The 14,209-nt window shown below is 40.3% G+C and overlaps 1 long non-coding RNA gene across 1 annotated transcript; it reads right to left on the bottom strand.

Moving 5' to 3' along the window:
* Positions 1-813: 813 nt before the first annotated feature.
* LOC132830550 (uncharacterized) lies at positions 814-13,230 on the bottom strand. Its single transcript, XR_009646386.1, has 3 exons — positions 13,156-13,230; positions 2,312-2,485; positions 814-1,143 (listed from the first exon to the last, which is right to left on the bottom strand). It is a non-coding gene; the product is annotated as an uncharacterized LOC132830550 (long non-coding RNA).
* Positions 13,231-14,209: the final 979 nt, after the last annotated feature.

Below are 14,209 nucleotides of genomic sequence, written 5' to 3'. Positions count from 1 at the left end.
ACTAAGTGCTCACGATTTTCTGAATCAGAGCAAAGTTCTGCCAACTAAGTCATTTTATAATACTGTCATTATTTCATGCAATGTATTTATTGTACACCATTGTAAAGTCAAATATTCCTGGTTTTTTACAGGTTATGGAATGTCAGAACAATGTTCCAATTGTTCATAGTTAGAATTTATCAGGTTTTAATTTTTTTTGTGATAGTATGGTATGTATACCCTCTATTTGTGGTACTGAGACAAACTTACTATTTGTAGCCCCTAATGTATCTTACAGAACAGCAGTACAGGCTTTACCAATTTTCTTGACTTTCTACCACATGGGAATGGACAAATTACCCAAGGATCCTGGTTCTAATCATTATTTAGTGATATTTACTGGTAAATGAAGAAGTTGAGAGATTGGGGAAAATTGAATTGAGGTCTATTTAGATTCCACAAAGAAATAATATATTAATAGATTTATTTCCTTCATAGTGACATTCAGTCCAAGTGAAGCTTTGGTTTCATTTTCTCTCCAATTCTATTTTGCTTAGTGGATCAATTTAGAGCCTGCTTTCTTCTCTGGAAGAGATGTTTGAACATCATTTTAAATTAGTTCAGTGCAGCTGCTATAAAAAATATTTGTATCTGATGAGCGTTAAAAATAAATGAAATGCATAGATCCCAATTAAATTTGCAAGTATTTTACAACTTCAGCTCCCAATTCTCCCTAATTACAAAGCTGCAGGAATGAAAAACATAATTTTTTTTGGAATAAAATAAAATATCCTTTTATTGTCACATGTGCTCCATTGTAGGAATATATTGTAAAGCTTTTAGTGTCTGCCGTCGTAAGGTGGCGTCTTAGGTACAAATACCTAAGTACAATTCTTGGATACAGGAGAAGAATAGTTGCATTACTTAACATAGTTGACAAATAAGTTAAAAACAGGACATCATTAAAGGGTTGACATTACAGTAAGGTAGGAAATTTCAAATAGACATTGCAGTGTAGCAGTTTAGCACAGGATCTCCACATATGGTCTCTCCACTTGTGCTAGACCCATGTCCAACAGCAGCCCCCACTCGGCTTCAAGCCCCAGTCTGCTCCATATTGGCACTCAGCTGCTCCAAGTATGGCAAAAGTGGGTACTGTAGATGCTGGAAATTAAAATTAGAATCACGATAAGAGTAGTGCTAGAAATGCACAGCAGGTCAGGCAGCATCCAAGGAGCTGGAAAATCGACTTTTCAGGCAAAAGCCCTTCATCAGGAATTCATTCCTGATGAAGGGTTTTTGCCCAAAACATCAATTTCACTGCTCCAAGTATGGGATTGTGTTCAAGTAGCAATCAAAATTAATGAGTGACGAAAGTAGCCTCTTTTATTCAGCAATCACAGCATACGTTCAAGGTGGCAATACAATCCCAAAATACAGTTCTTACAAGACCCCCTTTATACGCAGTTCTTAGATATATTAAAATTCCATTACTATAGTGTTACATTGCTTTATCTATAGTACACAAAGGTTTGAAAGACTTCTGTTCTGGGGGACAGGAGATAGGTTAAAATTTGCTAAATGCTGTCTGCTACGTCTGATGAGAATTAAGGGTATCTGTCTGGTCTGCTTGCATAATTAAGAGATGTTGCTTCTTTTATCTTGCAAGTTCGTAACTGATAGAGCAAAAAAGGCCCAGTATTTTTACTAAGTAATTTAAAAATTGTGCCTATACTTAATAAAGGAATAAAGGCTATTAAACAGATTACTGCAGCTTGGTTGTGAGATTTGTTTACTATTTGCCAGTGTGAGTTTCATTCATTCATGCAATTTTATGGAAGCGCTGTTTTGTCATTTAGTTTCTTAAAGGGATAATGGCCTAATTAAAAGATATTTAACAGGTGCTGACTAGTTGAGGAACCTATTCAGTTCCAGGAGGTGGTTAATAAGGGCTATTTATTAAAATAATGTTTGTGGAGACTTGATGAGGTTGGTATTGTTGTGTGCTACACTTATTCAGAGGTAAATACTGCTTGTTGCAAGGGCTGATATGTTGTGAAAATACAGTAATGGGTTTGAAAGGGTTTTGATTAGAAAGAGTTTTTTTAAAATTTGATAAGATAGTAAAATTTGGTACAAAACCATGGTTTTATGAATGAATGAATGAATGAAACTGTGTTATAGTAAATAACGAGTTAGTAAAGGGTTATGAATAAATGACCAGGAACCCAGTATCAATGAATAAAGCAAGCTGATGAGTGAGTTAATAAAGATAACCGATAACACAATACCTCATAACACAATATCCCACAGAAGGTAACTGCTGGATTACCTCCTTTGTGCTGATCTCTGCCCAGGACTTACTGCCTGCACACTATTCCAGGACTGCTTCCCCAAGTGCTGCTCAGGGACTGCTTCTTCGCAGTGTTCTGGGGCTTGCAGACGACTTGCTGCTCCGGGAACTTGCTGTCGGCACCTGCCGCTGCATTAGTATTCGCCTCCCGTGCTAAGAGGAGAAAAAGAAAAAAAGAGTGATAGAGAAAGGAAGAAATGAAACATGTAGAGCAGAAGACCTTCAGCAGGAGCGTCCTACTCTGCCACCATCAAATATTTACTTAATGCAGGCAGTCATGTTTTATGTCCTCTACCATCTTCTAAAGTTGGAAGTGCACAGAACAATTAATTATTGATAGAATTTGGGATAAAATAAATGACTGCTTTTGTATTGTTTGGTCAACCTGATCATAGATTTAATTAAACAAAAAGTTCTAAATTTGAAGAAGGCCAATTTTGAGGGTATTAGGCAAGCACTTTCAAACATTGATTGGGGGAGGATATTTGCAGATAAAGGAATGGCTGGAAAATGGGAAGCTTTCGAAAATGAGATTTTGAGATTCTAGAGACAGTATATTCCTGTTAGGGTGAAGGACAAGGCTGGGAGGTGTAGAGAATGCTGGATGACCAGAGAAAATGAGGTTTTGGACAAAAAGAAGGAAGCATATGTCAGGCATACACAGCAGGGATCAAGTAAATCCCTAGTAGAGTATCCATAAGAGAGAAATCAGGAGGTCAAAAAGGGGACATGAGATAGCTTTGGCAAATAGTGTTAAGGAGAATCCAAAGGGAATCTACAAACACATTAAGGACAAAAGAGTGACGAGGAAGAGAATAAGACCCCTTAAAGATCAACAAGGTTGCCTATGTGTGGAATATGTGGGAGACACTAAACAAATATTTTGTATCAGTGTTTACTGTGGAGAAGGATGTGGAAGCTAAAGAACTTGAAATCAATAGCAATATCTTGAAAAATGTCCATATTATAAAGGTGGTGGTGCTGGACATCTTAAAACACATAAAGGTGTGTAAAAACCTGAGACTTGATCAAGTGCAGCCTCGAGCTCTTTGGGAATCTAGGGAAGTAATTGCTGGACTTCTTGCTGATATATATTCATTATCATCGATAGCCACGGGCAAGGTGCCAGAAGATTGGAGTTTGGATAAGATGGTGCCACGATTTAAGAAAGGTTTCCTTGAGAAAGGAAATGTCAGGGAACTACAGACCAGTGAGCCTGACATCAGTGATGGGCAAGTTGTTGGAGGGGATCCTGAAGGACAGGAATTATATGTATTTGGAAAGGCAAGGACTGAATAGGAATAGTCAATAAGGCTTTCTGTGTGGGAAATCACTTCTCACTAACTTGATTGAATTTTTTGAAGAAGTAATGAAAAGAGTTGATGAGGGCAGATCTGGGAAGTGATTTATATTTAGTATGGCGTTTGCCAAGATTCCACATGGTAGACTAGTTAGCAAGATTAGATCACATGGAATACAGGGAGAACTAGCCATTTAGATACATAACTGGCTGGAAAGTAGGAGACATAGGGTGGTAGTAGATGGCTGCTTTTGAGACTGGAGGCCTGTGACCAGTGGTGTGCCATAAGGATCATGGCTGAGTTCACTGCTTTTCATCATTTATATAAATGATTTGGATATAAACATAACAGGTATGGTTAGTAAGTTTTCAGATGACACCAAAATTTGTGGCATAGTGGACAGCAAAGAAAGTTACCTCAGAGTACAGTGGGATCTTGATCAGATGGACCAATGGGCTAATGAATGGCAGATGGCGTTTGATTTAGATAAACGTCCTGTGCTGAATTTTGGAAAGGCAAATCAAGACAGGACGTATGCACTTAATGGTAAGGTCCTGGGGAGAGTTGCTGAACAGAGAGACTTTCATGTGCAGGTTCATAATTCCTTGAAAGTGGAGTCCCAGGTAGAGAGGATAGTGAAGAAGACATTTGTTATGGTTGCCTGTATTGCTCAGTACATTGAGTATATGAGTTGGGAGGTCATGTTGCAGCTGTAACAGGACTTTGGTTAGGCCACTTTTGCAATATTGTGTTCAATTCTGATCTCCCTCCAATAGGAAGGATGTTGTGAATCCTGAAAGGGTTGTGAAAAGTATTACAAGGATGTTGTCAGAGTTGAAGGGTTTGAGTGATAGGGAGAGGCCGAATATGTTGGGGCCATATTCCCTGGAGTACCGGAGGCTGAGGGTGGTTTATGAAAGCATGAGGGGCATGGATAAGGTGAATACCAAGGTCGTCTTCCTGGGGTGAGGAGTCCAAAACTAGAGGGCATAAGTTTAAGGAGAGAGGGGAAAGATTTAAAAGGGACCTAAGGGGCAACTTTTTCACACAGAAGGTGTAAGCTGCCAGAGGAAGTAATGGAGGCTGGTACAACATTTAAAAGGCATCTGAATGGTTTCAGTCCAACTCATCTATACTGACCAAATATCCTAAAATAATCTGGTCCTGTTTGCCAGCATTTGGCCCATATCCCTCTAAACCCTTCCTATTCATATAACCATCCAGGTGCCTTTTAAATTTTGTAATTATACCAGCTTCCAAGTTTCATAACATTCTTACTATAGCAGGGAGATTAGAATTGCACGCAGTATTCCAAAAGTGGTCTAACCAATGTACGATACAGCTGCAAATTGATTCCTTGTTTTCATCTTCACTAGGTCATTACTAGATTGATATCTGTCTGATTCTGCTTCTAGTATTCAACTCTGTATTCCTCATTGAAGCAGGATAGGACCACTAGTTTGTTGATTTTAGGTGGAGTTAGGATCTGCTGAATCATGAGGTTATTTTATGTCTACTATTGCTCAATGGGAAAGGGCTAGTTGATTATGGGCCAAGCTTAAACTAAGATTGTAGATACATAGACATTTACAGAACAGAAGGAGGCCATTCGACTCAACATGTCTGTTCTGCTCAAGAAAGATCTGACTACCCTAATCCCATTATCCAGCTTTTGGCCCACAGCCCTGGTGGCATTGACAATGCAAGAAAATGTTTACATTCTGCTTAAGTGTTACAAGTAGTTCTGACTCACCCATCCTTTCAGGTAATGAGTTCCAGACTACCACCTCTCTCCAATGAAAAAGATTCTCCTTAATTCTCTTCATAACCTTCTACTTCTAACCTTAACTCCATGATGGCTGGTTACTTGACATTAGGAAAAATGTTTCTTATTATCCACTCTTTCTATGCCTCTACACATCTCAATCAGGTCCCCTCTCAACCTTTGCTTCTCTAAGAAAAACAACACCAACTCTCTAATCTTTCTCCATAGGTAAAGTGGAGGCAATGACCTGGTGGTATTATTGCTAGACTATTAATCCAGAAACTCAGCTAATGTTTTTGGGACCCAGGTTCAAATCCTACCATGGTAGATGGTGGAATTTGAATTCAATAAAAAGAAGCTGGAATGAAGTGTCTAATGATAACCACGAAACAATTGTTAGGGAAAACTGATCTGGTTCACTAATGCCCTTATGGGTAGGAAATCTGTCATCCTTACCTGGTCTGACCTATATGTGACTCTTGACCCACAGTAATGTGATTGACTCTTACTTGCCCTCTGGGGTCAATAAAATTTGGCCAAGCCAGCAACACCCTCATCCCATGAGTGAAAACAAAACAATCCTCAAGCCCCGCTGACCAGTCGACTGATGTCCTCCTGCAGGTTATGGCTATCCTCCACATTATTTATCACCCTACAAATTTTCGTGCCATCTGGAAACCTTTTGGCGTTATCTCCTGCATTCAAGTTTAAGTCATTAATGTACTCTACGACAGCAAGGTTCCCTTTACAATCACACTTAAAAAAAGATTTCCAGTCACAGAAACATTCCTCTACCATCACCGTCTTCTTCCTGCCTCTCAGCAAATTTTCAATCCAATGTGCCACTTAGCTTTCAAGCCCATGGCTTCTTACTTTGACCAATGTGCTGTAATGGTCTTATCAAAAGTCTTAGTAAAGTTCATGTAGACTACATCAAATGCATTATCCTTATCAAAATTCCTGGTTATCTCCTCAAAAAAAATTGATCATATTTGTAAAACACAATCTTCCATTAAATCCACGCTGACTATCCCTGCTTAATCCCTGAAGACGTTCCATCTCTCAGAATTAGAGTGATAGGGTCATAGAGATGTACAAACCAGGAACATACTCTTTGGTCCAACTCGTCCATGCCGACCACATATCCCAACCCAATCTAGTCCCACCTGCCAGCACCCGCTCCATATCCGTCCAAACCCTTCCTATTCATATACCCATCCAGATGCCTTCTAAATGTTGCAATTATATATCTCCACTACTTCTGGCAGCTCATTCCATACATGTACCACTCTCTGCGTAAAAAAGTTGCCCCTTAGGTCTCTTTTATATCTTACCCCTCTCACCCTAAACCTATGCCTTCTAGTTCTGGACTCCCCCATCCCAAGGAAAATACCTTGTCTATTTTTCATATCCATGCCCCTCATGATTTTATAAACCTCTAAGGTCACCCATCCACCTTCGAAGCTCCAGGGAAAACAGTCCCAGCCTGTTCAGACTCTCCCTATAGCTCAAATCCTCCAGCCCTGGCAACACCCTTGTAAATCTTTTCTGAACCCTTTCAAGTTTCACAACATAACTGTCCCATCATTGAGGTGAGACTGCCTGGCCTGAAATTTCCTGGTCTATTCATTCCATTATTTTTACTCCTGGGATAATGTTAATAATTTAGTCCTCTGGCATTTCACCTTTTGCTAGACAGAATTTGAAATTACTGCCAAGACCCTGGCTATCTGTTCCTTTGCCTCCATCATCAGCCTAAGATTCATCTCATCTGGCCTACGGCTTTATCCAATTTAAAAGCTGTTTAGTATTCTATTACAGCCTTCCTCTCTATGTTAATTTCTCTTTATATTTTACAGTCGTCCACCTTGATATTCAGACCCTTCTTGTCCTTTTCCATTATGGAGACTGATGCAAAGTTTTAATTGAGGATTGTGCCCATGTCTTCCAGATCCATAGATTATCTCCACAATCCCTAACGGGCCACTCTTCAATTTAAGTAATTTGTTTTAACCCTAGACTGCACACTAAAATTATCACAGGTAATATGTTTGTGCAGTTAAAAGATTCCTCACTATTACTGCCTTGATATTCTTCCGTTTCTCTAAAGTTTGATAACCTATTTGATCTTCTATCTCCCTTATAGTACCCACTCAAAAACATGTTTGCCACACTTGTGATTTGTATTTCAATCCATATGATCTTATTTGATTAACCTTTCATGGTATCATCTATTTCTTGATCAATACTGCCACCCCACTCCTTTTTTATACTCCTCTATTTTCATCTGAACACCCTACAATGAGGAATGTTGAGCTGCCAATTCTGCCCATTTTGCGGCCAAGTTTTTGACTATAGCTGTGATTCATATTCCCCTGTTCCTTTCTATGCTCTCAGCTCATCCGTCTTATTCCTTAGGCTCCTCACATTAAACTATACTCCACCTAGCCCTGCTAAGTTATTTCTTGTATTTGTATGTCTTTTAATTTCTAATTTCATCTCGGTTCTCTGTCTTCTGGACTAATTGTCAGGATTCCAGTCCCCTCTCAAACTAGGTTAGATTGTTTGATTGACTTGATTTATTGTCATGTGTACCTAAGTACAGTGAAAAGTTTTGTTTGAGACCAGTACAGGCAGATCATAGTAGCAAGGACATACCGATTCATAAACTTGGACAGATTAATGCATACAGGTTACACATGCGCGAGGCAAAGTCAATATTAACAAAATCAGCGATATTTGAATTTAAAGAATCCAATCATTGGTCTATAATGGCAGTGAAGAAGCTATTCTTGAACCTGCTGCTGCATGTGTTGAAGCTTCTGTATCTTCTGCCTGATGGAAGAGGTTGTAGGAGAGCATTTCTGGGGTGGGATGGGTCATTGATGATGTTGCCAGCCTTTCCCTGGCAATGAGACGTGTAAATGGAACCCACAGGTGAGAGGGGTTGGCTTCCGTGATGGTCTGGGTTGGACACACAACATTCTGTAATTTATTGTGGTCCCGGGAAGAGCAGTTTCTGTCCCAGGCCACTATGCACCAGACAGTATGCATTTTATGGTGCATCTGTAAAAGTTATGGATGTGCCAAATTTCCTGAGCAGCTTGAGGAATACAAGGCATTATGTGGGAAGTGCAGGATAGGTTAACATTGCTCCTAGAAACTTGACATTCTCAACACTCTCAACCTCCGCTCTGCTGATGAGAATGGGTGTATGTCCTCCTCCTTTCTTTCTGATGTCAATGATCAGTTCTTTAATGTTGCTGACATTGAGAGGTAGGTTGTTGTCATTGCACCATGTCACCAAGCCTTCTATCTCCTTCCTGTATTCTGACTCATTGTTGTCTGACAACCATCCTACCACAGTGGTATCATCAGCAGACTTGTCGCTGACGTTTGGTCAGAATTTGGCAACAGTTGTGGGTGTACAGGGTGTAGAGTAGGAGGCTGAGAAAGCATGCTTGGGGGCTCCAATGTTTAGTGTTATCGTGGAGGAGGTGCAGTTGTCCATCTTCACTGATTGTAGTCTATGGTTCAGGAAGCTGAGGATCTAGTTGCAGAGGATGGATCCGAGGCCTAGGTCTTGGAGCTTTGAGGGGATGATGGTGTTAAAGGCAGAGCTGTAGTCAATGAGCAGGAGTCTGAAGTGGGTGTCCTTGTTATCCAAATGTTCCAGGGATGAGTGTAGAGTCAGGTAATTCGCATCCGCTGTGGACCTGTTACATCGGTAGGCAAATTGCAGGGGATCGAGGCAGACTGGGAAACTGGAGTTGATGTGGGCCATGACAGCCTTTCGAAGTGCTTCATGAATTTGGAGATAATAGCTGCTGGATGGTAGTCATTAAGGCAGAGCCTTCTTAGGTACTGGGAAGATGGTGGCCTTCTGGAAGCAAGTGAGAACTTCAGCTTGTAGGAGGGAGAGGTTGAAGATGAATACCTCTACCAGCTGGTCTGCACAGGATTGAAGTGCACTGCCAAGGACTCCATCAGATCCTGTTATTTTCCTTGAGTTGACTCCCAGGAAGACGTCTGCAGCAGTAATGGAGGGCATAGGTGTGTTTGGGGCTGTCCTGGCAGGTGACATTGCAATACTGACATTCTGCTCAAACCAAGCTTAGAAAGCATTGAGCACATCAGGGAGGGATGTGTCTTTGTTAGCTATCTTGCTGTGCTTCATTTTTTATCCCATTATGTTACTTAGGCCTTGCCACACGTGACAGGAGCCCTTTTGGTTGGTTTGGGCATCTGACCTGGTCCTGTACTGCCTCATGGCATCTCTGATAGCTTTGCGGAGATCATAGCTGGATTTTCTGAATCAGTCTGGGTCATCCGACTTGAATGCCGCATGCCTGGTCTTCAGTTGGGAGTGGATTTCCTGGTTCATCCAAGGTTTCCAGTTGGGGAACACCCAGATTGACTTACTTGGCATGCAGCCCTCCATGCATCAACCGGTGAAGATTAGGTCCATCAATTACCATCTGTTAATCATTTATGTTTTCCAATTGGTTTATTTGTGTACAAAGCCCATTAGGAGAAATCTAACCATCAAAGGTAAAAGGGAGGAGGCTAAATCAAAATGGATTTGGAAGGGGCTATTCTTTACTGTGAGTTATTGTGAGTTATCCTATCCTGGCATAGGATTACAGCCCTCCCCATCTTGTTGAGTAGCTTCATATTTTGGAATCAGTTGCCCTGGATTTACTTCTTCGTCTTTGCAAGACAAAGACCTTTTCTAATATTGATATTACAACACACATCAATATATTGCGAAACTCATTCAGGAATATATGAGAGTATGTTTCTCCTCCCTCACTTAAGAACCAACCACATGAATTGAACATTTTTGAAAGAAATAGATTTCCTTATGTCATACCTTGAATCCTGGGTACTTAGTGATTTTGGGCTTCCGTACTTGGGGTGATGAAACAATGATTATAGAGTATCCTTTCCTCTTGTAACCAATAGGAATACTGACTTGGCTTGATAAGCAGTTGTCCTTGACTGTATAAAAAAATTTTGTTCCAGCATCCAGATAGTAGGCATTTACAAGCTGCATACTAAATAAGTGTGACCTTTTCCACTGACAAACTTGTTTCTGAGTTTAGAAGTGGGCATTGTTGTATGTGTATGCCAACCCACTAGTTGTACGAGCTGCTCTACTTATGATGCAGATTACTCTCACCATTCCCTTTAAATGTAAAAAAAGTACAGGGTGTGCATGGTCTAGAGTGATAGAAGAAAACCACATCATGGTCTAACTAGGAGGTGATCTTGTATTGAAAAATAAATATTTTATTGCACGTTAGCAATCCATTGCAGGTTACACTGATATATTGGACATTGTTACAGAGACTAGGAGAAAGACCAGATGTTAGTTTTAACTTCTGCAAGACCCTGAGCTATTCTGCCCACGGACATACAACCTCATCACAGTAAGTGGTATTTAAGGCATGTTCTTTAGGCCCATGCAACAGGCAAGCAAAGTTACATTGAACCAATCAATATGATCTTCTAGGGCCCAAAGAATCCTATATTTTTTAGAAATTAAGTTACCCTTTCGTCCTGATGTGTGACGTTCATTAGAAAGGTAAGTCGGCCAGATTTTTAAAACTGGATACTGTAACCTGCAGTAGTGAGCTGCTAGATTTAAACAACACTTATGTTCTAATGTTGCTTGAAGATAGTTTGTAATGTAACGAATGTGGTGGATGTAGACTGTGTACTGATAGGGTTTGACTTTATTGACAACACAGAATTGATTTAACTGGGAGCAGTAATGGAATAATTCCCCATTTTATATCCCTCCAACTTTCCTTACTATTGCTTTCCATTGAATGCTTTGCTACAAACTATTTTAAGTCTATTTTATGTTTAGGTTCGGGGGATGGCACAGGCATGTTGCCATCTCCTAAGGAAACTGGAACTTTCTGAAAAACTGACATTTTTTTAGATTAGACTTACAGTGTGGAAACAGGCCCTTCGGCCCAACAAGTCCACACCGACCCGCCGAAGCGCAACCCACCCACACCCCTTACCTAACACTACGGGCAATTTAGCTTGGCCAATTCACCTGACCCGCACATCTTTGTGACTGTGGGAGGAAACCGGAGCACCCGGAGGAAACCCACGCAGACACGGGGAGAACGTGCAAACTCCACACAGTCAGGCGCCTGAGTCGGGAATTGAACCCGGGTCTACAGGCGCTGTGAGGCAGCAGTGCTAACCACTGTGCCACCGTGCCACCCAACAAGTTAAGATGGGAAAGTTTTTTGTCTGCCATTGAGGTACATTAGGTATCTTGGTATCTGTGCTAATTGCTGCCTTTAGTGCCTATGTTGTTTTGGGACTTTTTACCTATTTGGCTCAGAAGGTGCTATTGATTTAATTTCTATTATGTTATTAATATAACATCTGGTTCTAATATCTGTATACAGTATGATTAAGAAGTTCACAGAAGCATGCAATTTGATAAGGTGATAAATATTTAGGAGGATTGCTATAAACTTCAGAGGGATATCAATGCACTTCTCAGGTGGGCAGAACAGCTGCAAATAAAATTTAACCAAGTGAAACATGATGCACTTGTGGAAGGCAAATAAGGCAATGGATTACACTGTGAATGGTTGGACCCCACTAAATGCTGAAAATCAGAAGGATCTTGGCATACATATCCATATATCCCTGAATGTAGCAGCCCAAGTAGGCAAGGTGGTTAAGAAAGCACATGAAGATACTTGCCTTTATTTGTTTTACATGAAGCTACTTCCTCTGCTCTCTCACCTCTCTTTCCTGGTATTTATGAAGCTGCTGTTGCTGTGCCCTCTAATAAGATGAGTCGCAAAGGTTTACATGAGAAAAGTTGTCATGGCCCAAAGACATCCATGAAACTTCCCAAAAAGGGCACAGCCAAAATGTGGGAAGTTTTAGCCCTGTGTTAACCATTCACCTGCCCATGATGCTTAGGTTGGAGTCTGAAAGTGCCACTTGGCACCAGGCCACAAAAAAGTCTTGATCCGAACATGAACAACAGAATTGAATTCCAGAAATGAGTTAAGTGACCACTATTTACAATAATAGAGCCAGAGTCTGAAGCTAAGGGCAATTGTTTAAGTAGATTCAAAAAGACTTAATTGACCGAATGTGGCATCAGGAATCTGAGCAAAATTTGTGTGAATGGAAATCAGAGGAACATCTCTTCACTAACAGAAAATGTTCCTGGAATGGAGTTGAGTGGCAGAATGGAATTTTGCAAAATCTGAAGAGGAGATTTAACATGAGCAAGTGTAGCATTGCAACAGCCTTTAATATTACAAATATTGAATTTTTAAACAGGTGTTTGTTTTACTCAAGTTGTATTTGATCCTAGTACCCAAAGGTATTTCTAATCAAATCCAGTTTTTTTTAAAGCTCTGCTCTCAACTTCTGCCCAGAATCTTCTGCCTCACCCCTTCTCTCTTAAACACTGTTTTATGCCTTTCACCATCCCCAAACAATATTACGGCACTTCCCTGTCAAAACATTTCTAACTTCATGGAGATTCAAAGCTGGCATCCTCGTCAAAAGCACAAAGTAGTATTCATGTAACAACCAGAATAGTATTATTTTACGTCAATAAACTGGCATGTGTCAGAGGAAATATAATATATACACAAAGGAAATACGATGAAGGTCATAGTCTGTTCTTTGACCCAAAGCCACTCATCATTGAACAAAAGTGTTAGACCCACAGACTTTGTGCAAAAGAAAGTAATACTCACTGTCTGGGAATCCACCATTAATGTGTGATCTGAAGCTGAAGCATAGGAAGATTGTTTGAATGGATTCAAATAAACTTAATACAGGTGTTGTAAAAATTGCCAAGTTTTGACAGATGTAGCTTAAACTTGTTTCCTGTACAGTTCCAATGTTTCTGCTGGGGCCAGATTGTGAATAAAGTGCTGTTTTCCATCAAGATCACCTGTTCCTGAGTACAAACTGGCAAACATTTGGTTTGGCACCTGTTTATTCTAGCACTGCTTTCCCACTGCCTTATTTCTTTTGGCATTCAAAAGCAGTTCTCTGTTCCTGTCCAAACTTAATGGCTCTGAATCACAGTGACAAAAATGTAGGGAAATTGTGTTTTTACATTGGGTCTCTCATTCCTGGGCAGTGAGGGTATGTCTGTTATGTGCAGCATGTAAGCTTTACAACTGCAGCAACAATTCTGTGAGAGATTTGAAATGACAAGACACAGATGTGACCCTCAGGCTCCATGAACTTTTGCGACTCTCTCTGGCGTAACCTGATTTTCTGAAGAGAATGGGACCAATAATGTAATATTCAAGGTTCACTATAATAAAGTCCATGAGGTACTGGCTTCCCATTTTATGGTCATAATGGTTTTAGACCCATCATGTTTACTTTATATTCCTCTATGGACAGTATTATCATGATTTGATGTTCCTCCAGGGACCTATATTGATTGTATTTGGGGCCTATATTCACTGGAGATTAGGATGTAATTGAAGAATATAAAATTCTGAGAAGGCTGGACAGACTGGATGGTGGAATGATGTTTTACTTGGCCAGGGGAAGGGGTAGGGTCCAGAACAAGGAGATACGGAGGCCAATTTAGACTGAGATGAGGAGAAATTTATTTACTCAATGTGGTGAACCTGTAGAACTCACTACTACTGAGTTCTGAGGAGGACAATTCACTGAGTATATTTGTGAAAGGAAAAGATGGCTTTTTAGAGGTTAAAGAAGTCAAAGGGTTTGGGGAGGGAGTGTGAAATATGATGTTAAGATAGAGGATCAACCATGATCATGTTG

This window comes from Hemiscyllium ocellatum, chromosome 31, assembly GCF_020745735.1.
Source record: "Hemiscyllium ocellatum isolate sHemOce1 chromosome 31, sHemOce1.pat.X.cur, whole genome shotgun sequence".
NCBI lineage: Eukaryota > Metazoa > Chordata > Chondrichthyes > Orectolobiformes > Hemiscylliidae > Hemiscyllium > Hemiscyllium ocellatum.
This window is presented reverse-complemented; position numbering and strand designations above follow the sequence as displayed.